The 27,278-nt window shown below is 36.3% G+C and overlaps 1 long non-coding RNA gene across 1 annotated transcript; it reads right to left on the reverse strand.

Annotated features, from left to right (window-relative positions):
• Positions 1-4,157: 4,157 nt before the first annotated feature.
• Positions 4,158-13,628, reverse strand: LOC116877115. Its single transcript, XR_004384547.1, has 4 exons — positions 13,581-13,628; positions 11,378-11,664; positions 5,933-6,064; positions 4,158-4,264 (listed from the first exon to the last, which is right to left on the reverse strand). It is a non-coding gene; the product is annotated as an uncharacterized LOC116877115 (long non-coding RNA).
• Between the last annotated feature and the right edge of the window lie 13,650 nt (positions 13,629-27,278).

Consider the following 27,278-nt stretch of genomic DNA (forward strand, 5'->3'; position numbering starts at 1 on the left):
GTTTCCTGCAAGTAACTGAAACCATGAGAAGCAAAACTATAGATGGGGGTACTACTGTATATATATTATGTAGTGATATACAATATATCTAAAAACAATTTGATTTATAAAAGAGAAAGTTTCAAATCTTTAGTGTTACATATTGGATGTAATGAAAAAATAAATGCTAAATAATTGACATAATATACTATTTGAAGAAGATGAGATTTTTTTTTTCATGAGTAGGGAGAGGAGTCTTTGAATAAATATCATCAAATATTATCAATATTTATAAAACATTTTGTGGCTTAAAATTTTTTTGAATTATTCTATGGATAGCCTTCTGTTGTATATGAGGCAGGCATTATTGTTTTTTATTCATTTTAGAGATATGGAAAAGGATCAGAATATTTAAATGGCTTTCTCAAAGTAAGAAAATGGCAGAGCTATAATTTGAACCCTGTTTCTGTTGCATCTCACTAAATGGATTATGTGTATATATAATGACATACCTAAATTTATACATGTTTATATTCATGTGTCAGTAATATAGGTCAATTTTATGTTATTCATAATCACATATCTAATTTTGTGTATGTCCATAGAAATGAATATATTAGTGGTTATTTCGATTTTAAGCAAAATCACTCATATTTTTAAAGATACAAATGTATACTTACTCCTACATTTTTCCATCTACCCATCAAACTTCTGTTTGATATCTGAAAATATGTTTACATCTGATACACATTGGGATAAGGAGGTATTTAAAAGATTACAGGTAATAAAAATACCTTTAGATTTTTGAAAGCCAAATAAACATAGAACCTTAGTGTTCAAACCTGGCATTTTACTCACTTTGTTTTCAGAGCTAAAGGGATTCAGCAGTTAAAATTCCATGAAAATTTATGAGGAGGAGCCAAGACAGAGAAAATAGTGTTTATATATAAACCACCCTTGACTTGACAAAGCTTTTGCTAAAAGTTCAATGTAGAAGATTCATCCATAGATTCGAGGGCAAAAAATTTAAGAAAAAAACCAACTGGGCAGACATTTACCAGAAGGCATGTGGGCATTAAGTAGAAAGGAGCTGCTGGGTGTGGATGAGGCAGAGTGGGTCTCCCGGATTAGCTGCTTTCTAATACGGATCCAGTGGAAGGACAGGGCAAAGAGGAAAGAAAGTCAATGATACCAAACCATAAACGCTAAGTCCTAAACTCACAAAAGGCAAAGGTACTTTTTTTTTTCCCTCCAAAAGAACCTTGATATCTGAGGAGTAAAGTAAAAAAAGACTTACAGCAATTCCTTAATGTCTCAAACCCATGACCAACGTACTTTCGTCTCACCACATCTCTAGGATTCCAAAGCTATTCATTGTAAGCCAAAGGAACAATTTAGTAAGGTTTTTTTTTTAGGAAAACACCATATTAAATGCACACAATGAATCTAGGACATAGTCTGATTGCAGAAATGTGCAAATAGATGTGTGTTGAGGGGTGGTTGAACATCTTAAAATCAAGGAAATATTTGATTTGAACCACTTAGGTTAAGAAAAAGATGTATTTAGTGAATAGTACTCAAACGATAACAAGGTTTAACAGAAAGCAGACTTTCAGTGAGGTACAATTAAACAAACAGTTAAATAATCTCATATACAAGTGCTTAAACAAGCAAACAATCATAGACTGTCTTGATCACCACTCCATGCACAGAGCATGAGTCGGAAGAAATTATTTCAGCATCATTGAAGGGAAAAGCCATATTGTGCTCAATTCTGGTTGACTTATTGCAAATAAGGATATCAGAGAAAATGAGAGGTTTATGGCAGAAGGTAGATAAAGTTATTCAGTGACTCAAGGAAATTAATTACAGAGGAAAAGCTCAAAAACTAGGTGCGTCTGTGATGACCTCATTGAGGGAAGCAAGGATGACAGGTGTTGCAAGGGTGGATACCCTGAAGGGATCTACAATTATAACAACTAAAAAGGGAAGTATAAAATCCCCAAGAGAGGCAAGCATGAGCAGAATTTCATTGATATCTCTCATCCACCCCTTAATATTAGTTAGTATTGAAAAGAAAGAGTTCTGAGAAGTGATTAAGAGGAATACAAACAGGCCAAATATGGACCTGATTAAGAATTCAGAGGGAGGAAAATCAACTCTTATGAAGGTACATCTTTTATAATTTTACTTTTTCTGGAATTTTGCTGACCCCCAGTGAATACTTAAAGAGAAAAAATATACCCCTATCTTGTCTGGAACTGGTATGTGAATTCAAGCTCTAAGTTTTAGTATCAGGCAAGGCTTTTTTCTTTGTTTATTCTTGTGATTAAAATATTACATGAAATGAAACCTAGTAGTGTGTTATAACTACTGTTCAGATGCCACATTTCAGTTATTATATGCCATACTTTATGACTCTCAGAAACCTTTGAGATTAGACCCGTGTGAGATCCTCTGGCGTCTGCTCCATCTCCCACTTAACTTGTTTGTATCTGATCACAGTGATTTGAGCTCTCGGTGGGAGAGAACAGAAGGGAAAAAGTGCTCAAACTTCATAAACACAGAATACAGATTAATAGCTAAAGTAAATGTTCGTTTGACATAAAATGTTGATCAGGATTTCTCTTCAGAATATTTCTGCACTAGCCGTGGCATTCAAGACACATATTTGGATTCTATTAAAAAGAACCCTCAAGAAAGCCCAGAATTTACTTAGGAAAAAACGAGCAAAATGTGAAATGCCCTTAAGCTTCACCATTCTATAATTGCAAGTAAGGTCATATTAACAGTAATGGCCAAGATCCTTGCAGTTTGAATGGCTTTTCTTAGAACAATATTACATCCAGAAACCTTAATGAGAGAAATGCATATTCTGTTTCCTAAAAATTTTAAACTTCTGTATAACTGAAGGTGATATTAACTGAGTTGAGAGGAGAAAATTCCAAAATACAGGTTTAAGCCTATATAAATGTTATCTTAATAGAAAAGGCTAATATCTTAATATATAGAAGCTCTTGCAAATCAAAAAAGATTGATAATTGTGGGAGAAAATGGACAAGTAATAGATATAAAACAGATGCTCAACTACTAATCAAAGCAATGTAAAATGAAATTACAAAATAATATGTTTTCCCTCTCATAAAATGAATTGTTATTAATCTGAACTGAGCAGGGTGTGGGGGGAATGACAAATTCTCTTAGATGAGAAATGAGATTTTAAATTGGAACATTTTTAGAGGGTGATTTAATAAGATAAATAAAAAATTTAAATGTATAAATTTTGCCTCAGCAATTCTACTCTTAGGAATATATTCCAATGAAATAACTAGACAAGTACACAAAATTTATGTCTATATATGTGGAAATTTTATAATAAGTAAATAATACAGATAGATTGAAAATAACCTTAATGTTTATCGGTCAAGTTTGGTTGAATAAAGAATGGTAGAATTATAAAATGGAATATGGCAAAGCCTTCAAAAGGATAAAGTGACTATTATGTGGAGTTTTCACTGAATGCAAGCATGGTTGGACACTAGCAGAGTGAATAATAAAACTTTCATATTAATGTATGAAAAGATCATATATCTATAAATGTTCGTTACAGATTGAATAATGCCCCCGGCAAAGGAGATTCAGGCAATGTGACCATGGAGGCAGGGATTAGAAAGACACAGCCAGGATAGGATTGTCTTGTAATTCCACAGAGAAGCAAACTGAGCCTCAGAGAGGCCATATAATTTCCCAAGGTCTTATAGAGTCTAATAACTGACAGAACTTGGATTCCAACCAGGTGATCTGACTTCAGAATGTCCTTGTTCATGGGCACAGGATAGTATGAGTTCAAGCTTCAACTGACTATCTTCTCTTTATTGAGCATCTATCTATGTATGTGTCATATAACAAGCAAGCCCTGCCCTTGGGAAAGGTAATCATTTCTTGGATATGTTATATATATTAACATATAATATATTTTAAAAAAGAAAGAGCTTTTCTTTTTAATTACTATATAGCTTTATTTATTTATTTATTTATTTATTTATTTTGAAAACTTACTTATGCCAGATGTTATGTTAGATGCTGGAATGTAGCAATGAACAAGAAAGGGAGGTCTCTGTATCTCTGGAGCTTAGAGGAGGAGATAGACACTGAGTCCCTAAATAACCTCAGCCAAGCAAAGAGATGAAGTAAAAACATTCCAGGAAGTAGGAATAGCATGGGCATTAGGCAGGAAAGGTATGCATTTATCCAGCAAATCCCTGTAGATCACAAGGTTGTCTCCCTGAAGAGGAAATAGAGAAAGCATTGAGTTCCCAGAAGGATTTAACAAAATCCCACAAGTTCTTACTCATCATATCCCATTTTAATGATTAGCTTCATGAGGTCAATCTCTTAAGATAGAGGACTACAAAATATTCCTTTGTTACAACACTATAGTTTGTCATCATGAGATTATTTTAATTAAAGTACTTGAATAAATCTTAATTGTTAAGTATTTAAAGTATTTGATTCAAATCAAATCAGAGAAATCAGCTTTCCCTAATATTCTTACAATACACACACACATTCACATACTCACAGTGATACATTCTCACACCCATACATACGCAGTAACATACCCTTACACACATGCTCACAGGCATTCCCCCATACACACTCACATACTCTCATGCATATTCATATGCAGTAGAGCACACAAAATCACACAAACACACACATGCTTACATACTCATCTCTACATAAACCCACACATTCTAAGGGAGGGTGCTCAACTCATTTATTCAATATTTTATCAAATACTTATTGATCATCTGCCAAGTGCCTAGAGATGAAAAAAAAAAAAAAAACCAGGATTCATCTCTGCCCTCATGGGGCTGTACCTTTGCTCCTAATGGGAGGTACAGAGACTTAGTAAAACAGCAGAAAATGCAGATTATAATTCCAGGTTGTGATGAGCAGCATTGAGAAAATAAGTCAGGTGATGAGAGAAGAGTTGCTGGAAGGTAGATGATTTAGGGCAGATGAAGAAGGCTTCCCTGGAAGAGGACGTTTGAACTGAGGCCTAATGACAAGAATGAGCCAATCATTCAGAGAAAGGGAGAAAGAACAGTGCAGACTGAGAGAAGAGCAAGTGCCTGGAGAACGGGCTTGGTGTAGACAAGAAACCAGAATGTGGTTGTATAGCTGAACTTCTATGAGCAAAGTGATGGTAAAATAAGAGCTAGGAAGGGACACAGAAGTTAAATTAAGCCAGCCCCTATAAACCATGGAGCTGAATTGGGATTTATTCTAAGAACAGACAGAAATAACAGATAGTATATATATGTATATGCCCCCACTTGAAAGGATTTGTAGTTTTATAAGTCCTTTCTGGCTACAATTTGAGGAATGGACTAGACAGGACAAGGGTAGAAGCTAGGGACCCATGGGGAAGTGGATGCAGTTGGCCGGGAGGGAGTGATGATAGTGGTATGGGCATGATTGGTCACAGTGGAACTGAGGAGAAGGTCATGGATTTAGGATGTACGTTGGAAGTAAGAAAGACAGGATTTTGTAACAGCTTTGATGAGGTAATGAGATAGGGTAGGGTTAAGGATGCCTTCCAGGTGTTCTGCTTGAGCATCTGAGGACACTGTGGTAGCTGGCCTTTTTTTAATCACTGTCTGTGTCACAGTAGTGGCTTCTATTTATCCAGTGCTTACTGTGTGCCAAGTATGTGCTTTGTATGTATTAACTCATTTATTCTTTACATCCCTGTAAAGTAGGCCCTATTATTATCTCTGCTTAGAAATGAGGAAAGTAAGGCTCAATGAGGTTTGCTTCCTCAGTTCCAAGGATTCATATGTAAGTGAACCAGAATTTCAATGCAAAAACTCTGAACCCAGAGTCACCTCAGTGAGACATTGAGTAACCATTATTTCAGAAGCCCATCACTTCACATTTGAATTACCAAGATCTTTATTACTAGTTTCTCTTTTGTCCTCAAGTTGACTCAAATGGTGATCAGTTCACTATAATTTGTAACCTCACCGTAGACTTGGAAGAACAAGTAAAGTGCTGACCATTCATTTTTCTATTTGTGCTGTAAAAAGATAGTACCGGTGGATTAGAATTATAAATGGAAATAGAGTTTGAGGGTTATATTTGGATTATATTTTGTCTCTAATATAAGCAAGAGATTTAGTCATATAAAACTGTAACTATATCAAATAAATAATTTCAGAGATGAGTGCTTTGCAAATAATTTTTCCCCTATTACTAATTAGGGTTCGGGGCACATTGTTGGCATGAAACAGAACCTATTGTTAAATATGACATTACTGGGGTGCCTGGGTGGCTCAGTGGGTTAAGCCGCTGCCTACAGCTCAGGTCATGATCTCAAGGTCCTGGGATCAAGCCCCACATCAGGTTCCTAGCTCAGCAGGGAGCCTGCTTCTCCCCCTCCCCACTGCCTCTCTGCCTACTTACGATCTCTCTCTCTCTGTCAGATAAATAAATAAAATCTTAAAAAAAAAAATTTGACATCACTCCTGCTTAATTGGATTGTTCTTTTTCCGGTACTTCAAGGACTGTCTCCTTCCCCATTCAGCAATGCGTATATCCTTGACTCATGATCCTCCTTTCTTCACACTTACTCCTGATATCATCGGCTTTTGTGACTTCAGTTCTCACCATCTGGCCATTCCTGACCCTCAGTGCCATTGACCTCTTTCAGAGCTCTGTGTAGCATTTCTTGTCTACTGGCTCCAGGCAGGAGGGAGAGAAAAGGAAGAATGAACTCTAGAAGGCAGAGTGGTGAGAGGTGGTGAAGATGATGATGATAATGACAATAATGATTTCTAGGTGTAAGGGGAGACAAGCTAGATTCAAGGTCCTATTTAAGACATTTAAGGAAAATCTTATTTGTACTATCCATGGGGACCCTGTGAGTTTGGAGACAAATCTACACTCAGATCCTGAACACTGAACAGTTATTGTTTATAGAGGGCATCCACTGTTCTGTGCTCAAGTGAATATATGTAATTACACAAACATTACATAGGGACAGTAATCCCTATATCCCTTACTCTAAATATAAGTCCCATCCCTTGTATATAGGGATAATAAGCATAATCCAACCAGGGACAGTCCTGGGAAGCCAGAGAAGTCACGGAGGTTGCTTGGCTGGATGGTGTATAGGATATATACAGGATGGTATATAGGATATAGGTACTGTTCAGATTTCTAGACAAAGTAAGCTTAGGTGCTAATCTCACCTAGAGGGACGAATGTATTCTTTACACTATGTCTGACCCTCCCAACTCCCACCTCTGTACTAGGATGTCTCACTTAGCGAATAAAAAAGGCAGCAGAAACAGGAGGTGAAAATACAGAGGGAGGTAGAAACAGGAGAGAGAGAGAGAGAGAGAGGAGGTGAAAAACACAGATCAATTAATCCTCCCATTTTTTTTAAATCAGAGAAAACCTTGGCATTCAGTGATGATGAATCAATGCTGCTGACAGATACATCATGTTAGGATCTCAACAATCTAATTCTTCCATCAACAGAAAAGGCAGGTAATTACCACATTATCAAAAGGCTTAACAAATACAGGAGGGAATGCCACACAAGGACTAGTGCTGTATTACCTGACTCATCCTGTTAAAGACTTAGCACCATGTTCTAAACTGATCAGCACTCCTGGAGAGAGGGTAGCAGAGTAGGTTAAAATCTCTTCTTAGGAGAGAAATGTCTTTTGATTAGAAAAACCAAAAATATTGAAGGATCATTTCAATTGTGGAAAGACAGGCCTTAGGACATGGCCAGTTGTGAGATAAGGATAAATAAAGAAAGGATTACATTGTTCCTCATAATGAAATGGGAACAACTTTTAATTTTCAGGGACATGAGAGAGGGACAGCTCATCTCTTGGCCATTCCAGAGATGAAAGGAGAAGGAGGAAGATAATGTTCAAGGAAAAGTCACAAAATGACTAATTCTCAATAGCAAAAATAGCCAAAGGACTTTCAAGAACATCAGTGTCTAATATTAATCTTTTATCTGTTGTACTATTACTCAGGGTAACTACTCACCAGTTCAACAATAAAAGTCTATTGCACATAACTATCTTTGGTAACTTCTTTGTTTGGATTGTGTTTTGGAGAATTTAGAAGGGAGTTCTGATCTCTGTTGAGCCAACTAAAGACAGAGAGCTTCCGCAAGAGGTCAGAGATAAATGAGTTAAAAATTCAGCAAAAGCCAAAAACTAGATGTGACTGTAAGAAATATATTTCAGAGGAGTCTCAAAGAGACTTGTTGTGGTACACACTGAATTTCCCACGATGGGGAGATGGAATTTAACATTTAAAATTGTAAAGCTAGGGATGCCTGGGTGGCTCAGTCAGTTAAGCTCTGACTCTTGATTTCAGCTCAGGTCCTGATCGCAGGACCCTGATTTCAGGTCCTACGTTGTGCTCAGCACTGCTTGGGATTCTCTCTCTTCCTTTCCCTCAGACTCTCCCCACTCCCTCCCTCCCTCTTTTAAAAAAGCAAAACAAAACAAAACAAAACAAAACAACAAAAACAACAAAAATCTTGTAAGGCTAGAAGACTGAAGCTTACATCTGAGTTAATATTGCAAACATCAAAAATTTGTTTAATCTGTCCCATTGTTTAGAATAGCTTGAAAGGGAAAAAAATTAAATACCCAACAATAGATGATTAGGAAAAAATGATAATGCATCCGCTAGGTGAAAAATTATGTAGTCAATAAAATAATATTTACAAAGGATTTAAAATAAAATGATAAAAGGCTTTGGTATGTTGTTTAAGATGAAAATAAATGATATTAATCGTGTATGAGGTATGATTGGAACTCTGTGTTACCTGAATTCATCCTAGGAATACAGAGATGACTTGATTCTAAGAAACTTATTATGTACTTTCACCAGTTAATACATCAAAGGAAGAAAATGCATTTATTTCCATAGATACTAAAAATACAACATCCATTATTTTTATAATTCATTAACATAATAATAGATGTTTAACATGATTTTCTACCTAAGGCCAAAGCCAGGATTTTGCTAAATATTGGATAACTAGATACATTCCTGTTAAAGTCTAGGAACAATTTAATATTATTCCAACTGTACTAACTAGCCAGTATAATAGGCTAGAAAAATAGCAAATATATATAACCTAGTTATATGTCAGTAAAGAACTAATAAGTAAATGATAGAACACACAGTAGAATACCAGGGGCCATCGGCAAATAAAAGACTAATATATTGTTAAAATAAAAGTGAAAAGGTATAGAGCTTACAAAACATTGTATGTAGAATGCCTCTATTTGTATAAGGGAAAAAGCAAGTTTGTATATACACAGACTGTATAGGAAAGGAGAAGATTTGAAACAGAATAGTAAGGAGAGGAGTAAGAATCTAGAAGTCTGGGATGGGAAGGAAATTTTCATATAAATCCTTTTTTTCTATTTGGATTTTTGATTTGTAAGTATTACTTTTCTATTTAAAAAAAAAAAAAACTTCATAGGGGCACCTGGGTGGCTCAGTCCTTAAGTGTCTGCCTTCTGCTCCGGTCATGATCTCAGGGTCCTGGAATCGAGCTCCACAGTGGGCTCCCTGGCTCAGCAGGAAGGCTGGTTCTCCCTCTCCCACCCACTCCTTCTGCTTGTGTTCCCTTTCTCACTGTGTCTTTCTCTGTCAAATAATAAATAAAATCTTTAAAAAAAAACAAAAAAGAAGAAGAAGAAAACTTCATAAATCAAAAAATAGCAGGAAACTAAGCATCCAATTATAGAAAATTTTTTAAATAAACTATGGTAAATGTACTTTATGGGGTTTAAGGCAGCCATTAAAAATTGCATGTGTAAAAATAAAAGTAAATGAGAAAATATAGTATATTGCTTAATAAATATTTGTTGAATGAATGAAATGATGAATCCCAAATGGGAAGAGATAGCATAAAAATTGTGGATACTGAATATCATAATTATATAATACAACCCACATATACATAGATATATCCAGAGAGAGAGAAAGTAATGTGAGAAGAAAGAAAAATATAGTAGTGGTATCTTCTGCTTGGATGGTATTATAATATAAAATGAAAACAATTCCTTCTATTTTTCTGAGTTTCAGAAATTTATGTAATAAATGTGCATTGTTTTCAAATGAAAAAGTTTGTTTTAATATAGGAAGCAAGATGCTTTATCTGCCTTTCTGACGAAATATGAATAATAGCAAATAAATTACTCCCCAAAGGTGGTTCATGCAGACCCTGCAGTGCGGACACAATTTCCTTAATGTTCACCTTAAACACTACTGTTGATTTTGAGTTTTACTTGCAAAATAAACAGTGAGCCAAAAGAAAACACTGATACAATTGAACTTGATCTGATTTCTTCTAAAAGCAGAGACTTGCCTAAGGCAAAATTCTTTAGGAAAACATTGCAACCGCTAAAAGGTTGTAAGCTTGTACTTAAACCAGGTGAATTTTCATTCATAAAATTACTTCCTGCTCCTATTATGGCATTGTAAAAAAAAATTAGAAACTGCTGCTTTTGGACTTTAAATTTAGTTTGTATATACTTTGTAGGAAATAAGTGTGTGAAAAATGTCTAAAGCACTCAGTTGTTGTTCGTTAATGGTGATATTTTAGTGAAGCTATTTGAAGTCAATTGGAATCGTTATTGGAAATCCAGACTTAGTAAAGTAAGGGATTTTGTTGTCTCTCTAGCAGCTATTTAGACGTTCTTAAAGACCAAACTATCGGTCTATGGTATATAAATTTGTTGTCAGTTTCAGTGTTTACTAGTAATTGATAAATGTTACCTCATATACCAAATCTCCTATTCTACTCAAACCCTTTGCCCATTTAAACATTCTTTTTTTTTTTTTAAGATTTTATTTATTTATTTGACAGACAGAAATCACAAGTAGGCAGAGAGGCAGATGTGGGAGGGGGAAGCAGGCTCCCCGCTGAGCAGAGAGCCCAATGCAGGACTCGATCCCAGGACCCTGAGATCATGACCTGAGCCGAAGGCAGAGGCTTTAACCCACTGAGCCACCCACTGAGCCACCCAGGCGCCCCCAACTTAAACATTCTTTACAAGAGTGGTGCTCATCTCTTTACAAGACAGTGAGCTAATTTTTCTTTTGCTAATTTTCAAAAAACAATATATTTTCTCCCCTGCTTTTCAATTATTATGTTTTTTAAAAATGTTTCTAAAATTTTGAGAAGAGAAATAAAGCAAAAGCTCAGTGGCTTCTTATTCCCTCTCATGTTAACTATTTATATATCTTTCAATAACCTCAGTAATAACCCTCAGTGACCTCAATAACCTCAATAATCTATGTCTCCCCCCCCAAAATACCTATTTCCTAAGCAACATACCTGTGTCTCTGGACAGAATACCACAGCATACCACTTCAGTTCACTTCATGTCTTTGCTCATTATGTTCTTCCCATTGTCTTGTCTTCTATTCCTGGCCTGAATTGTTCTGGTTCAGGCACTCAAGAAGTGGCAAACTGTCAGCTGCTGCTGCTGTCATCTCAAGACTTGACTGGTATTAAAGAATCTTCTTCTAAGCTCACTCACATGGTTGTTGTCTGTTAGCCAAGACCTCTGTTTCTCCCTACATGTGCTTCTCCATAAGCTGTCACTACTGGCTTCCTCCAGACTTATTAATGAGAGAGAAGGAAAACAAGATAAAAGCCACAGGATGTGAACCAGGAGTGGGGATTATTGGGAGGCATCTTGGAATCTGGCTACCCTCAGAACCACCACACTTAGAAACCCAGAAAAAGTTCCAGCTTCTCCTAGAAGCTTTCTTTAATCACTACTCTTCTATGATTTCCTTCTTCACAAAACACCTTTAGAAGAAGTTCTCTGCCATACTTGGCTCTTATAATGTCATTTTTGAAATTTTTTGTGTTTCATTTTAAGTATTTCTTCTCAGTGCAATGTAAACTCCTGAAGTATAGTAAGTAAGACTCAATGTGTTTGATAATTCCTATTTCAATTTTAGTGATACTGGGATTAGTAAATATTGGGATGAGTCTGTTTGAGGGCCTGAGGAGCTTTTAAAAAATACTGATGCTTAGGTGATATCCCCAGGTGGACACTGGTATTCATTTAAATGCTCCTCAGGCGATTCCAGTGAGCAACCAGTAGCTTAGAATATTTCCTACCTTAGTTGTAAAATTAAGAGGAACCTAATTTGAATTATTTTTGGTTGTTGTTCATTATCCTATAATTCCACCAAATGAAATATTTGCCATTTTTTTAACATTTGCTATTTTTGACACAGTTCTCTTACTTAAAAATATTGGGAGAAGATCAAGTAGCCATAACTACATTAGTGAATCTAGTTTTTTCACATATATAGTTTTTATTTCATACTCTGTCCAAAATAGGAATATATATAATTGCTTTTCTAAAATGTGCAAGTATCATGTCATCTAATAAAAAAATTAAATTATGAAATATAATAAAAAATTGCCCAAGAGTCATGACAATCAACTGAAATGGTTACAAATGCAGATCATAAAAGTATTTCCAATAGATAAAATTTATAGTTTGGATATTGTTTTCAATCCAGCCATTAAAAATCTGTCAGGAAAGGAAGTGTCTGTTTCGCTTGAGTCCTTAAATCTTTTCCCTTCTTTTACATTGTCCCTGAAGCTTTTGAATTCTCTACCAGTTCTATTTCCAAAGGTTTCCAACTACCCCCCCCACCAATACCACCCCAAATCCCAAACACAATCCACAATCCCATAAAGGGTGGAGGGAAGAAAAAAAAAAAAAAAAAAAAAAGCCTTTCTGATACAAAGGAGTTTTTCAAAGACATGACTTCTGTGACTTGAGATGTCACAAGGAAAAGATTCTTCTTTCTGGTTAGAAAAATCAACTGTTTTCAATTGCTTATATAATGGTATTAGCCTTAGTTCTTTTGCCACTCTAATTCCCATCCTCTAATTTGAAGAAATAAGTAGTGAACTCATTTACCTCTTAGAATGAGATGCTTCTGTGGTAGCAGAAGCTCTTTTGAAAAGGTTAACTAATTCAAATCCAGAAGCTGAAGTTTAGGACAATGATTCTCAAATGTGGTGTATATCCTTTACATTTTTTTTGTAAAGCACTTATCTGGGACCTATACCAGACCTAATCAGCATCTTACAATATAAAATTTGCACTGATGAGCACTGAAAGAAGCAAAGACAGAGTTAAGCTTTGCTCAACATCTTGGCACACAGGGATATTTCTGAAATCCATCACCCAGCATGAATAGATCAGACTAACAAAAAGTATATGACTGTTGAAAGTAAAAGAAGGAAAGGTAAGATTGCAACATTTGAAGACAAAATAGAAATTATGATTATTTCTGCTGTTCCAAATTAATAGATGAAACAATGCAGAATTATAGAGGGTTTATAATAGTTTATAATAATAGACCAACACAGAACTGACCCAGAATCTTTTATCCTACCATCACATAAAAAAAGAAATCAGATCCCCATGCTAAAAAGCTTAAAAGCCAAATTTTACCCCATAAGTGAAAATGAACAGGACTTAACATATACTTTATATCCTAACCTTACTGCTGGCCTCATGTCAAGTTGTGTTGGAATTTCCTCTCATTTTCAGCAACATTCTGTTGGTTGAAAGTTATAGAGAACTTAATTTTTTTTAAAAGAACTTTATATGCTTCCTCTAAAATCACATTTTAGCAATTTCATTCTTTTTCTTCCCACTGAAATTATAAAATAGAATATACAGTAAGTTATTTACATAATTGTCCAAACATTGTTGCAAAAGTTGGCAATGAAGTCAAAATAAAACTATAACCCGAAAACAGTTCCAGAAAGCAAGTACTTTAATTGCTCATTCACCTGTTGAATGAAAATCTGAGTTGAGCAGTAGAGTTCTAGGAGTAGTGATATAAAAATATAGAAAAGTACATACTGTAAATCTGTACCCTAAAGATAGTTGAAGTATAACTTGTTTCCATAAAAAATAGCTACCATGTTACTTAAATTCATTTATTATGTATTAAACATTTGACTGGGTAAGAAAACTTAAAGGAAATGATTGTGACTTAAATAGTTAGAAGTCGGAGGAGTCAAGATGGTGGCGAAGTAGCAGGCTGAGACTACTTCAGGTAGCGGAAGATCAGCTAGATAGCTTATCTAAAGATTGCAAACACCTACAAATCCAACGGGAGATCAAAGAGAAGAACAGCAATTCTAGAAACAGAAAATCAACCACTTTCTGAAAGGTAGGACTGGCGGAGAAGTGAATCCAAAGTGACGGGAAGATAGACTGCGGGGGGAGGGGCTGGCTGTTAAAAGCCTGTTCTGCTGAGGGACATCGCTCCAGAGGCTTAACCGGGGTGAAGCCCATGCGGGGTCAGCGTGGCCTCAGGTCCCTCAGGATCACAGAAGGATCAGGGGTGTCTGAGTGTCGCAGAGCTTACAGGTATTAGAACGGGGAAGCCAGCTACAGAGACAGAGCCGAGGAGTGAGCTCACAGCTCGGGGTTACCTTGAACTGGTCGCAGGCTCTGTCAGCTCGGAGCGCGGCCGGAGGCCAGGATGACGGGAGTAATTGGGTGCTGTTCTCTGAGGGTGCACTGAGGAGTGGGGCCCCGGGCTCTCGGCTTCTCCGGGCCGGACACTGGGAGGCTGCCATCTTCATTCCCGTCCTCTGGAACTGTACGGAAAGCGCTCAGGGAACAAAAGCTTCAGAGCAAACCCGAGCGGAATACTCAGACCGACCCCGGGTAAGGGCGGTGCAACTCCGACGGGGGCAAAGACACTTGAGAATCACTACAACAGGCCCCTCCCCCAGAAGATCAACAAGAAACCCAGCCAGGACCAAGTTCACCTACCAAGGAGTGCAGTTTCAATACCAAGGAGAGCAGCGGAATTCCAGAGGAGGAGAAAGCAAAGCACGGAACTCATGGCTTTCTCCCCATGATTCTTTAGCCTTGCAGTTAATTTAATTTTTTTTCTTTTTCAATTTTTTTCTCTTCTTCTGCTAAATTTTTTTAACTTTTACCCTTTTCTTTTGTAACGTTTTTTAACTAGTTTATCTAATATATATATATATATTTTTTTTCCTTTTTATATTTTTTCTTTATTCGTTTTCTTCTTTTAATTGTTTCATTTTTTTTTTTTCTTTCTGAACCACTTTTTAGCCCCCTTCTCCCCCCTCACGATTTGGGATCTCTTCTGATTTGGCTAAAGCATATTTTCCTGGGGTTGTTGCCACCCTTTTAGTATTTTACTTGCTCCTTCATATACTCTTACCTGGACAAAATGACAAGGCGGAAAAATTCACCACAAAAAAAAGAACAAGAGGCAGTACCAAAGGCTAGGGACCTAATCAATACAGACATTGGTAATATGTCAGATCTAGAGTTCAGAATGACGATTCTCAACATTCTAGCCAGGCTTGAAAAAGGCATGGAAGATATTAGAGAAACCCTCTCTGGAGAGATAACAGCCATTTCTGGAGAAATAAAAGAACTAAAATCTAACCAAGTTGAAATAAAAAAAGCTATTAATGAGGTGCAATAAAAAATGGAGGCTCTCACTGCTAGGAAAATGAGGCAGAAGAAAGAATTAGTGATATAGAAGACCAAATGAGAGAATAAAGAAGCTGAGCAAAAGAGGGACAAACAGCTACTGGACCACGAGGGGAGAACTTGAGAGCTAAGTGACACCATAAGATGAAACAACATTAGAATAATTGGGATTCCAGAAGAAGAAGAGAGAGAGAGCGGAGCAGAAGGTATATTGGAGAGAATTATTGGAGAGAATTACCCAATATGGCAAAGGGAACAAGCATCAAAATCCAGGAGGTTCAGAGAACCCCCCTCAAAATCAATAAGAATAGGTCCACACCCCATCACCTAATAGTAAAATTTACAAGTCTTAGTGACAAAGAGAAAATCCTAAAAGCAGCCCGGGAAAAGAAGTCTGTAACATACAATGGTAAAAATATTAGATTGGCAGCAGACTTATCCACAGAGACCTGGCAGGCCAGAAAGAGCTGGCATGGTATATTCAGAGTACTAAACGAGAAAAACATGCAGCCAAGAATACTATATCCAGCTAGGCTATCATTGAATATAGAAGGAGAGATTAAAAGCTTCCAGGACAAACAAAAACTGAAAGAATTTCAAAACACCAAACCAGCTCTACAGGAAGTATTGAAAGGGGTCCTCTAAGCAAAGAGAGACCCTAAAAGTAGTAGATCAGAAAGGAACAGAGACAATATACAATAACAGTCACCTTACAGGCAATACAATGGCACTAAATTCATATCTGTCAATAGTTACCCTGAATGTTAATGGGCTAAATGCCCCAATCAAAAGACACAGGGTATCAGAATGGATAAAAAAACAAAACCCATCTATATGTTGCCTACAAGAAACTCATTTTAAACCCGAAGACACGTCCAGATTTAAAGTGAGGGGGTGGAAAAGAATTTACCATGCTAATGGACATCAGAAGAAAGCAGGAGTGGCAATCTGTATATCAGATCAATTAGATTTTAAGCCAAAGACTATAATAAGAGATGAGGAAGGACACTACATCATACTCAAAGGATCTGTCCAACAAGAAGATCTAACAATTGTAAATATCTATGCCCCTAATGTGGGAGCAGCCAAATATATAAACCAATTAATAACAAAATCAAAGAAACACATCAACAATAATACAATAATAGTAGGGGACTTTAACACTCCCCTCACTGAAATGGACAGATCATCCAAGCAAAAGATCAACAAGGAAATAAAGGCCTTAAATGACACACTGGACCAGATGGATATCACAGATATATTCAGAACATTTCATCCCAAAGCAACAGAATACACATTCTTCTCTAGTGCACATGGAACATTCTCCAGAATAGATCACATCCTGGGTCCTAAATCAGGTCTCAACCAGTATCAAAAGATTGCGATCATTCCCTGCATATTTTCAGACCACAACGCTCTTATGCTAGAACTCAATCACAAGAGGAAATTTGGAAAGAACCCAAATACACGGAGACTAAACAGCATCCTTCTAAAGAATGAATGGGTCAACCAGGAAATTAAAGAAGAATTGAAAAAATTCATGGAAACAAATGATAATGAAAACACAACGGTTCAAAATCTGTGGGACACAGCAAAGGCAGTCCTGAGAGGAAAATATATAGCGGTACAAGCCTTTCTCAAGAAACAAGAAAGGTCTCAGGTACACAACCTAACCCTACACCTAAAGGAGCTGGAGAAAGAACAAAAGAAAGAAACCCTAAACCCAGCAGGAGAAGAGAAATCATAAAGATCAGAGCAGAAATCAATGAAATAGAAACCAAAAAAACAATAGAACAAATCAATGAAACTAGGAGCTGGTTCTTTGAAAGAATTAATAAGATTGATAAACCCCTGGCCAGACTTATCAAAAAGAAAAGAGAAAGGACCCAAATCAATAAAAGCATGAATGAAAGAGGAGAGATCACAACTAACACCAAAGAAATACAGACAATTATAAGGACATACTATGAGCAACTCTATGCCAACAAATTTGACAATCTGGAAGAAATGGATGCATTCCTAGAGACATATAAACTACCACAACTGAGCCAGGAAGAAATAGAAAGCCTGAACAGACCCATAACCAGTAAGGAGATTGAAACAGTCATCAAAAATCTCCAAACAAACAAAAGCCCAGGGCCAGATGGCTTCCCGGGGGAATTCTACCAAACACTTAAAGAACTAATTCCTATTCTCCTGAAACTGTTCCAAAAAATAGAAATGGAAGGAAAACTTCCAAACTCATTTTATGAGGCCAGCATCACCTTGATCCCAAAACCAGACAAGGATCCCATCAAAAAAGAGAACTACAGACCAATATCCTTGATGAACACAGATGCAAAAATTCTCACAAAATACTAGCCAATAGGATTCAACAGTACATTAAAAGGATTATTCACCACAACCAAGTGGGATTTATTCCAGGCCTGCAAGGTTGGTTCAACATCCGCAAATCAATCAATGTGATACAACACATTAATAAAAGAAGGAACAAGAACCATATGATACTCTCCATAGATGCTGAAAAAGCATTTGACAAAGTACAGCATCCCTTCCTGATCAAAACTCTTCAAAGTGTAGGGATAGAGGGCACATACCTCAATATGATCAAAGCCATCTATGAAAAACCCACCGCAAATATCATTCTCAATGGAGAAAAACTGAAAGCTTCTCCGCTAAGGTCAGGAACACGGCAGGGTTGTCCATTATCACCACTGCTATTCAACATAGTACTAGAAGTCCTAGCCTCAGCAATCAGACAACAAAAGGAAATTAAAGGCATCCAAATCAGCAAAGAAGTAGTCAAACTATCACTCTTCGCAGATGATATGATACTCTATGTGGAAAACCCAAAAGACTTCACTCCAAAACTGCTTGAACTTGTACAGGAATTCAGTAAAGTGTCAGGATATAAAATCAATGCACAGAAATCAGTCGCATTTCTCTACACCAACAACAAGACAGAAGCAAGAGAAATTAAGGAGTCAATCCCATTTACAGTTGCACCCAAAACTATAAGATACCTAGGAATAAACCTAACCAAAGAGGCTAAGAATCTATACTCAGAAAACTATAAAATACTTATGAAAGAAATGGAGGAAGACACAAAGAAATGGAAAAATGTTTCATGCTCCTGGATTGGAAGAATAAATATTGTGAAAATGTCTATGCTACCTAAAGCAATCTACACATTTAATGCAATTCCTATCAAAGTACCATCCATTTTTTTCAAAGAAATGGAACAAATGATCCTAAAATTTATATGGAACCAGAAAAGAGCTGGAATAGCCAAAGGCATATTGAAAAAGAAAGCCAAAGTTGGTGGCATCACAATCCCGGACTTCAAGCTCTATTACAAAGCTGTCATCATCAAGACAGCATGGTACTGGCACAAAAACAGACACATAGATCAATGGAACAGAATAGAGAGCCCAGAAATAGACCCTCAACTCTATGGTCAACTAATCTTCCACAAAGCAGGAAAGAATGTCCAATGGAAAAAAGACAGCCTCTTCAATAAATGGAGTTGGGAAAATTGGACAGCCACATGCACAAAAATGAAATTGGATCATTTCCTTACAACACACACGAAAATAGACTCAAAATGGATGAAGGACCTCAATGTGAGAAAGGAATCCATCCAAATCCTTGAGGAGAACACAGGCAGCAACCTCTTCGACCTCAGCCGCAGCAACATCTTCCTAGGAACATCGCCAAAGGCAAGGGAAGCAAGGGCAAAAATGAACTATTGGGATTTTATCAAGATCAAAAGCTTTTGCACAGCAAAGGAAACAGTTAACAAAACCAAAAGACAACAACAAAAGGAGAAGATATTTGCAAACGACATATCAGATAAAGGGCTAGTGTCCAGAATCTATAAAGAACTTAGCAAACTCAACACCCAAAGAACAAATAATCCAATCAAGAAATGGGCAGAAGACATGAACAGACATTTCTGCAAAGAAGACACCCAGATGGCCAACAGACATATGAAAAAGTGCTCCATATCACTCGGCATCAGGGAAATACAAATCAAAACCACAATGAGATATTACCTCACACCAGTCAGAATGGCTAAAATGAACAAGTCAGGAAATGACAGATGCTGGCGAGGATGTGGAGAAAGGGGAACCCTCCTACACTGTTGGTGGGAATGCAAGCTGGTGCAACCACTCTGGAAAACAGCATGGAGGTTCCTCAAAATGTTGAAAATAGAACTACCCTATGACCCAGCAATTGCACTACTAGGTATTTATCCTAAAGATACAAACGTAGTGACCGAAGGGGCACATGCATCCGAATGTTTATAGCAGCAATGTCTACAATAGCCAAACTATGGAAAGAACCTAGATGTCCATCAACAGATGAATGGATAAAGAAGATGTGGTATATATATACAATGGAATACTATGCAGCCATAAAAAGAAATGAAATCTTGCCATTTGTGACGACGTGGATGGAACTAGAGGGTATCATGCTTAGCGAAATAAGTCAATCGGAGAAAGACAACTATCATATGATCTCCCTGATATGAGGGAGAGGAGATGCAACATGGGGGGTTAAGGGGGTAGGAGAAGAGTAAATGAAACAAGATGGGATTGGGAGGGAGACAAACCATAAGTGACTCTTAATCTCACAAAACAAACTGAGGGTTGATGGGGGGAGGGGGTCGGGAGGGGGGGTGGGGTTATGAACATTGGGGAGGGTATGTGCTATGGTGAGTGCTGTGAAGTGTGTAAACCTGGCGATTCACAGACCTGTACCCCTGGGGATAAAAATACGTTTAAAAAAATAAAATTAATAAAAATATAGAAGTCAGAGATATAACAGAGTTTCTTAAGCAGGAAGACACAAACAACTCAAATGGAGCTGTGTTTGAAAACTGTATTTCCTGAAATATACTTTAATAATCTCTGTAAATTTGAGCAAACCAAGGGAGATAACCTCTATAGTGTTGAATATAATATATCAAATGAGCTGGCATCAAAGATGAAGATGATGTTATAAAGTCAACATTACCCCCATTTTCTTCCTGGATATCACCCAGGCAGCATAGTGGAAACTATGTAACACAAACCCCTTTTTTTTTGCAAAACATGTATTCAACAATAAACTAAAAACTACGTGTAGAGTTTCCCATAAGAATACAGGGATGTATGCATAAAGAACAAAGGGGAAGAATATTGTATCTTCAAATTTAAGAAGGATCCAGCAAAACACACTTCTTAACAATAAGGGGCACTCTCTGAGATGTGAAATCCAATGCCTTGTTTACAACAATGGAAATAGAATACATAGGCTGGAGGCAGGAACTACTCAGGATACAGCTTACTTCTGGAAATCAAAAGGATGGCAACAAATAAGGTATCATGAAGACTGGCTGAATTTCCAGGAAGTATTTGCAGAAAGGGAGTGCAGAGATTTGGCATTGTGATAAACCTCCATACTCCCTATCCTCATTGATGGAAAGATTAGAGAGACACACTGGCATACACAATTCTAGGTCCTCAAGATAAGTCCATCCAACCTGGAATATAACCATCAACTCTTCCATACACTAGATTCCTAAAAATAACTTATCCTGGAGAAACTTATTGGCTTTAAAGATGAGTAACAGGGCACCTGGGTGGCTCAGCTGGTTAAGCAACTGCCTCCAGATCAGGTCATGATCCTGGAGTCCTGGGATTGAGTCCCACATTGGGCTCCCTGCTCTGTAGGGAGTCTGCTTCTCCCGCTGACCTCTCTCCTCTCGTGCTCTGTCCCTCATTCTCTCTCTCTCAAATAAATAAATAAAATCTTAAAAAAAAAGATAAGTAACAGAAAAAAGGAATTATCACTAGAGCCACACAAATATACTTAAGAAAAAGAGACAAAAAAGAGTTTCTTACAAAGAATATTAGGCAGAAAAATGATCTATTGTAGCACAGAAATTTTAAAATCTCAATTAAGCAATACCTCCTATGAAGAAAGAACATGAAAAAGATATTCTAAAGTTCAGTTAAGAGATCATAGGACGATAGGAAGAAAAAAAATTATAATGCAACTACAAAGTGAAAGAAAAAATAACAAAACCATCCCTCAAATAAAGGCAAAATATAAATAAGTACAATGGAGAAAGAAATTACAGAAAACAATAAAATAAATCTAAGACAGATGTAAGAAAAGGAAAACGAAGGAGGTAAAATGGAAGAGGCAAATTGACTCAGGATTTGCACAGAGTCCAAAAAGAGAAAAAAATGTAAAAGAACAAATAATTTTCAATATAGTTTAAGTTTATTTCATGGAATAAAAGATTTTGATTTACATAATGAAAGAAAGATATAGTTAAAAGAATAAACAATAAAACATTTCCCAGCAAATGTATAGGATTTCAATGAAAAAGAAAAAAATACTTGGGTAAATGGGCAATAAGCTCAAGTTACTTTTAAGGTATGGGGTATGGGTGGGGGATCAAGATGGTCTCAGAACTTTCTGTAGAAAAATTCAAAGCTAAAGATTCCAGAGAAATTATATAACATCCTCAAGAAAAAAGGAGGGATGGGTAACACTGAGAATTTTATAGCTAGCCAAACTATGATTTACAAATTAAAGCGATATGCAAGAACTCAGGAAATACTAAAACTATAAGAACTCAGAAAATATTCTCATGGTCCAGCTTAAGTAATCTACTGGAATAAGAAAATCTATGGAAAAAACTGTTAATGTTGAGCATTTATTCCATTAACATTGAAGAGTGAAAAAAATGTAGGATTAGAGTTACAAGAGTAGAAATGTCACAAGTCCTGACAGTATAAAAATAATGCAACTAACTAAAGATGGAAAGAGCAGGGACAAGGAAGGTGAGAATTTCCAATTTCTTTATCTTTAATTGCTTCAGATCAAAGGACATCACTAAACGCTCACCAATCATTAATAGAAATATAATTATATATGTAGATGTTAATAACATGAAAATAATATAACCAAGGGAAAGCAAAGATAGAGGAGAAGGAATGGGAAAGAAAAAGGAAACACAGTAACTATTATTGCTTATAGTAACAACTTAGGCATATTTAAAGAAATGGAGAAATAGGAGATTAAGAAATGAGTCCTATGTAATGTAATTTTTCTTAAAGGTTTTATTCATTTGACATACAGAGATCACAAGTAGGCGGAGAGGCAGGCAGAGAGAGAGAGAGGGGAGGAAGCAAGCTCCCTGCTGAGCAGAGAGCCCGATGTGGGGCTTGATCCCAGAACCCTGGGATCATGACCTGAGCCCAAGGCAGAGGCTTTAACCCACTAAGCCACCCAGGTGCCCCTGTAATGTAATTTTTTAAAAGATTTTACTTATTTGAGAGAGAGTGAGCAAGCAAGAGTGAGAGAGATAGCAGGAACAGGGGGAGAGGGAGAAGCAGACTCCCCGCGGAGCAGGGAACCTGACCCACTGCTGTATCCCAGGATGCTGGGATCATGACCTGAGTCAATGGCAGATGTTTAAGTGACTTAGCAACCAGACACCCTGTGATGTAATGTTCTTATTAAAAAGGAATTCATTAGGACAAATGTGTAAATCTCCTGATTATCAGAAAAAAATGAAAAATAGGTGCATGGGAGGGGGAACAGGCTACTTTTGAAAGGTTTTTAAACAAGTATAAAAAAAGCAAGGCGCCTGGGTGGCTCAGTGGGTTAAGCTGCTGCCTTCAGCTCAGGTCATGATCCGGCTCTCTGCTCATCAGGGAGTCAGCTTCCCTCTCTCTCTCTCTGCCTGCCTCTCTGTCTACTGTGATCTCTCTCTGTCAAATAAATAAATAAAAGCTTAATAAAAAAAAGCAAAACATAAAATAATGTGACAGCTGACACCAAATATATTTATCATCATAATAAATATAAATAAATTACCTCAACTATTAAGAGAAAGTGAAACCTAACTCTATGCAAAAGACAGACTTGCAACAAAGTGATTCAGAGGGGAGAATAGAAGCATGGGCAAAATGTTACCAAGCAAATACAAGTAAACAAAAGGGAAGAGCACAATTTGGGGGTGGGGGTGATAAACTTTTAATACCAGATAAGATTGAATTCAGCCCCCAAATCACTGAGACCAAAAATTTACATTATAAAACAAGAAGGTAAAATTGAAAATTAAAATATACTAGTTATGAATCTGTATTGTATATCAAATATTTAACTTGGATACTATTTAAGGGACAGAGACTAGGGCACCTGGGTGGCTCAGTCAGTTAAGGGTCTGCCTTCAGCTCAGGTCATAATCCCAGGTCCTGGGATCAGACCCTGCACCAAGCTCCCTGTTCAGTGGGAAGCCCTCTTCTCCCTCTCCCACTCCCCCTGCTCGTATTCCCTCTCTTGCTGTCTCTCTCTCTGTCAAATAGAGAAATAAAATCTAAAAAAAAATAAAATAAAGGACAGAAACTATTGAAAAAGAGTTCCACTTTTCTTTAGGGTAGGGGAAGTCAAAAGACTAACCATCCTAAAAATGAGATACAGCTGGATAACCTAAAAACAACAACAATGCTTTTCTTGAAACTTTCAGAGAGCTGAGTTACAAGGCAATCTATTGAACTGAATTTTGAAAAGTCTCAAGTTCTTATAAGGAGAGATAGAACACACAAACTGCTTCACCTTTGGCAGAGAATGAGAGGAAGATGTGGTTTCCATAGGAGCAGGTAAGAGAACAACTTGCGAATTGTGCTCTATTTCTGTCATCTGTTCTTTGTTGTTCTTTTTCTTCTTTACCTTCCTTCTTTTGGATTAACTGGATATTTTATTAATGTTCATTTACCTTCACTATTGGCTTTTTAGTTTTACTTTTTTTTTTTTTTAACTTTTAATTGTTCTTTTAGGTTTTGCAATATATATGTTTAACATCACATTTTACCTATTCAACTTTTTGTATCACTTATGTATATTGTAAGAAATTTATAACAGTATACTTAGATTTCTTCCCTTTCATACTATATTTAATTGTTGAATTATATTTTAATTCTACATATTTCATAATCCTTACAACACCTTATGACTATTTTGCTTGAGACATTCGATTATCTTTTATAAATTTTTCTAAAATTACCTGAGAAGAAAGAAAATCTAAATGACCAAATACCATAAAATAGGTACAATTGTACAGTAGCTATTTCTCCATAGTACCAGACTGTGAGGGCTTCAGAAATTAATTCTAAAAGAAAAAGATAAACCTATATTACTTAAATTATTCTAGAGTATTTAGTAAAAAAGACAATTTGCTAAATGTTTTTTATAAGGTGGCCATGGCATTGATAACAATGTATAAAATAGATTTCACACACACAAAGGAAAACTAGTAGTCAACTAAACTGAAAAAATCTTAAACAAAATATTCACAAAGAGAATCCATTCACACATTTCAAGAATTATACAAGAATATAGCTGGAGTGGGGTTGGATTATTTTAGTACTACAAGAATGATTTAAGATTAAGACTAATAATATAATTTATTTAAGATTAAGACTAATAATTTAATATAAAATTGAAAACAAAAACAAGAGCAAAAACTCACAGGTTCACTTTATTAATTAGGTAACACATTCACTGGCTATAAGAAATACTTCAAATAACAGTGGCTTAAACAAAATGGAGATTTACTTCTCTTTCCAGGAATAGATTGCACATAAGCAGTTTCAAAATGATATAGTGGCACCCTAGTATTGGGGAGTTTATGGTCTCAACTAACATTAAATAATTAATAAATGAAAAAAAGGGGGAATTGTTGTTGGGCAATATCAAACAGTATCCACCATAGTCATCCCCATTAATGATAATAAGACTTTTTTTTAAAGCATCAGTCCTTGATTTTAAATAAATAGGTAAATAATAGGATAAAAAATAATAAGAACTATTAGCAATAAATGTGTCTCATTCTAAAAGCCTGAAATGTAGATATAAAAAATACTAGAAGCGGGGCACCTGGGTGGCTCAGTTGGTTAAGCAACTGCCTTCGGCTCATGTCATGATCCTGGAGTCCCAGGATCGAGTCCCATATCAGGCTCCCTGCTAGGCGGGGAGTCTGCTTCTCCCTCTGATCTCTTCCCTCTCATGGTCTCTCTCTCTCTCAAATAAATAAATAAAATCTTTAAAAAAAATACTAGAATCATCCTTATTAAAATAAGGAGTAAGGTAGGATTCCCACAATAACCATAATTATTCAACCATTTTCTTGCAGATATTATTAAAAATAAAAGTACAGGAATGAGAGAAATAAAATTTGTAAAGGATGAAAAGAAATTATCAGTTGTTTTGTTTATCTGTTGTTGCATAGAACCCACACCTGAAAATTATGGGCTTAAAATAATAACATTTACTGTCTGTCATGATTATGTGGATTAATTAGGCAGTTCTTTACTCTCTACAGTAATTCAAACTTTATATTTAAATCACTTAATTAGTAAACAATCTAATATAAGATTCTAATATTAGATAATGTTCAAATATTTGGAGAAACATTTTCAATACTGGGTAAATCTTATCTGTAGGTCTTTGCAAGTTTTGGCTCACATGTTCCCTCTGACATGGTTCTCTCTGACTTAAGGAAGAAAAGTAGGACCAAAAAAAAAGTAGGAAAATATTTAGTTTGTCCTCTTTTAACTGAATGATGGATATGTTTCAAATCTAAGATTTCTGTGGTTAAGTTTTTAGACTGACTTTTTCAACTTGGTTCACAAAGTAGTATTATGACTCATGCATATAGAGTTCCAGATACAGTGCAGAAGCAGAAGCCTGATCAAGAGCCTGGCATCAGAAAAGTGGAAATGACAGAGATGAATAACTGAGATCGATAACCAAATGATATAGATGAATAACCAATGCCATTGACATGGCAGGAGAAATGTAGAAGTTCTATATGTGAACCTTCATTGGGAAGTTTCTGGGCACATTAAAGTATTTTCTGGCTGTCACGTGACACCATTTGAATTGACTGTTTGTTGTTGTTTTAAACTTAATTCATCAATTTTAGAACCTTTTCCAGACACATAGAACCGTTTCTATGTTTTATCCCATAACTTGCTTAAAGTATTTAGTCCTCTTTGATGTGGACTATATCCAACTTGGAAACTAAACTATGAGTTATGTGAGATTTCAATAATACTTTCCTAAGGTAATTCACATCTTTCGTCAGCAGTCTTCTCTCTTCTCTCAAATATAAAGACTATATCCAACATTTTAAAAAGAGGCAATTGTGTTTGTGACATTATATAGTTGTCTAGTATTATTTCTTGCTGTCTCAGAAAGCAAAGGACAGTAAGTTTAAAAAAATAATAAACATTTTTTGAGGGGTGGAAGGGCCAGCTCACAAAAATAAAAATATGTTACTTTTTTGTCTTTTAAAAAAAGTAACTTTTGGAAACTTCCCCTCTTGTATGTCACATGATTCTGGTATGATTGTCAGTTAAGGGGCCACTTTCCTGCCCTCAAAGTTGCATGTATCCAAGCAGGGATAATCAGAGCTCTTGTTCAGTGACTGAGATGGAAACTGGGGGACGAGAGGTACCTATCTGCTTGTATAGATTGAGAAAAAGCATGTAAAAGGAATAAAATTCATTTTTCTCACTATGTGGAGAGCTTGGCTAAAGATAAAGTCAACAGAGAGGGACACACAGGGACATAGAGAGGGACACAGAGGCAAATGTAGAGTGACAGACTGACCCCAAGACAACTTTTACCTAAACAATGGAT

Source organism: Lontra canadensis, unplaced genomic scaffold, assembly GCF_010015895.1.
Source record: "Lontra canadensis isolate GAN:19392208 unplaced genomic scaffold, GSC_riverotter_1.0 scaffold50, whole genome shotgun sequence".
Classification (NCBI taxonomy): domain Eukaryota; kingdom Metazoa; phylum Chordata; class Mammalia; order Carnivora; family Mustelidae; genus Lontra; species Lontra canadensis.